General features: G+C 67.1%; 1 protein-coding gene across 1 annotated transcript in view; it reads right to left on the bottom strand.

Annotated features, from left to right (window-relative positions):
• CERCAM (cerebral endothelial cell adhesion molecule) overlaps positions 1–153 on the bottom strand; it is an 8280-nt gene extending 8127 nt beyond the window's left edge. The window contains exon 1 of the mRNA XM_026059706.1: positions 115–153. The gene's annotated coding sequence lies outside the window, so the exon portion shown is untranslated. The remainder of the gene's footprint in view (positions 1–114) is intronic.
• Positions 154–2723: the final 2570 nt, after the last annotated feature.

Raw genomic sequence — 2723 nt, 5'->3', positions numbered from 1 at the left:
CCCGTGGCGCCGCGGACCCGGGTGCGGCGGAGCCCGCAGCAGGCTTGCGCCCGCCACGCCCCCACCTTTTACCCCAAAAAAGAAGAAAAAAAGATATAAAACGCCCCCAATTACCCTTCTGTCCGGGTGGGACTCGCTCTCCGGCCGGGCAGGGGGGGCAGCTGGGGTTCACGGCACCCCTGCCCGCCGGCGGCCCCGCAAGCATCCCGGCGCGGCGGGTCGGCGGAGCACGCAGCCCCCCGGCCCGTCGGGGGCCCGCCGGGGACGTGGCCGAGCTCCAGGCAGCCCCGCGGCCTTCGAAACATCTGGCCCAAAGCGCTGGTTACCCGCCAGATCTGTAAACAGCGTCGGCAGCTCCCGGAGCCAGCGCGGGCMGGAGGGAGGGTGAATCCTGGGGGAAAGAGCCGCGTGCCCCGCGCCGCGGTGCCACCGGATCCCCGGAGAGACGCGGGGCTGCGCGCGGCCAAACCTCCGCACCGATCCCGCTGGCTCCGGCTCCGGCTCCGGCTGCCCACACATGGTCTTTGCCCGGCTCCCGGCGATCTCTGGAAAGGCACCAAACAAAGTGGTCAGGGAGGGCTGGGCAGGAGGGAAACTTCCCGCAGCCCCTGGGAGACGCAGAACCGGCAGCAGGAAGGGAAAAGGCGAGAGGGAAGCGGCCGCTCGCAGCCTGGGGCACGCCGGGGCCGGGATGCCGCCTTCCCTCCCTCCCTCCCTCCCTCCTTCCCGCTCGCCCCGAGGAAGCCGGCAGCTCCATCCCGGGACGGGAAAACCCAGCCCCGCGGCTCCGGGCCGCCCTTCGCAGCCCACGGAGAGGCAGRGCACGGCCGGCGCTGGAGCGGGGCCTCGTTTGCTCCCCTCTTGGCTCGTTAGCGCAGGTGTGAGGGTGCTGGGGGGCGGCAGCGCCGCTCCCGGGGACTCAGTTTCCCCATCCGCAGTCAGGGATGGGGAGACCCCGGGGCGGAGGCACCCGCAGACAGGCTCCTTCGTTAGCGGGGCTTAATTGTGCCCCGAGGGGAAGTAGCGGGGCGAAGGGGGAAACGGGTCCTTCTCCCTCCTCCATCAGCGTCCCCGGGAATGACGATGCTCCCAGGGCCGGCGGCAGCGGGATTTGCAGCGGGCTCCCGGGCACCCCGTCGGCTCCAGCGGGGGCCCCTCACCCAGCGGTGGTGCCGGGTGGCCGGGGGGGCCGGGAGAAGAGCAGGGACCTCCGCCAGGGCTGCCCGGGGGGGGGGGGGGTCCCATCCCATCCCATCCCATCCCATCCCATCCCATCCCATCCCATCCCTGCAGGCCGGGCAACCCTCCGGCCCGCGCGCAGCCGGCTGCTGCCACCTCCTGGCCCCGAGCGCCACCGCCGCCGCCGCCGGCTCGGCCTTGCTGGGACGCGGCACTGGGGCGACCGGGATCCGACACCCAGGGGTCCGACCCCCCCCCCCCACCGCAGCCCTAACCTGCGCCCCGGGGGCAGCATTACTGCACCCCGCCGTGGGGAAACTGAGGCACGGACAGATGAACTGACTAGCACACGGACGCCGGAAACAGGCTGCYGCCGGCACGAGAAAAACAGACCCAATGCCTTGCCTTGCCCAGCTGAAATCACAGTTATTCYCGTCAGAGAATAATTACAATTTTCCCCCTTTTTCTGACAAAGACGGAGGGGGGGGTGGAGCTGATGGTGCATGGGCACGGATACACCCCATGTGCATGTAACACTGCATGCCCGCACACCCCCATGCAGCCCTGCACACACACCCCACGTGCACACCCACACACATGCACACCCCACGTGCACACACACCCCACGTGCACTCACACTGCGTGCACACACTGCACGCACGCACACCCCCGTGCACACGTACTGCATGCACGCAGCCCGCAGTGTGCACACACATCCCATGTGCACACGTACTGCATGCCTACACTGTATGCACACCCCCGTGCACACATACTGCATGCACGCAGCCCACAGTGTGCACACACATCCCATGTGCACACGTACTGCATGCCTACACTGTATGCACACCCCCCCACATGCACACATACTGCATGCACGCAGCCCGCAGCGTGCACACGCACCCCATGTGCACACACGGTGCACACACACACACACACTCCATGTGCACACATACTGCATGCGTGCAGCCCCCAGTGCGCACACACCCTGCGTGCACAGACGGCATGCACGCACACCCTGCGTGCACACACGCTGCATGCCTGCGCACACGCTGCAAGCATGCACAGCTCACGCACGCACACCGCATGCACATACCGGGCTGGGTGCCTTCAGGCTCACAGCGCAGCTCACACACATTAAAAGAAATCACCTTCAGGCCACTGCTCAGCTGTGCTTTAAATGACACCTCGCAAGTGAGCTTTGGCCACACAACTAAGCAAGCGCGCGCCCATCCAGGCAGTCCCCGAAGCTAGCTGCCGGCGTGCCCGCGGCGTGGTCCCGGGGGTGACCGCTCGCCAGGCTCAGCAGGGCCGTGGCGCCCGGGGCTGTGACAGGGCCCTTGCCGGCTTGGTGGCACCTGCAGTGCTGGCAGTGACGTGAGACGCRCTGGCCCCGGCGGATGCCGTGCGGCCCCCGAAGGCAGCCCGCGCCGGGGAAGCCCCTTCCCACCGGAGCGCCTTGCCTGCTCGTTTTTAAAGTCCTGATCTTATTCAGATAGGCTGTAAAAAAATCTTTTTTTTCCTTTTTTTTCATTTTTCATTAAAAC

The sequence above is a fragment of the Apteryx rowi genome, unplaced genomic scaffold (genome assembly GCF_003343035.1).
Source record: "Apteryx rowi isolate R43461 unplaced genomic scaffold, aptRow1 scaffold_16, whole genome shotgun sequence".
Lineage (NCBI taxonomy): Eukaryota > Metazoa > Chordata > Aves > Apterygiformes > Apterygidae > Apteryx > Apteryx rowi.
The sequence above is the reverse complement of the archived record's forward strand: the minus strand, read 5'-3'. Positions and strand labels throughout refer to the sequence as shown.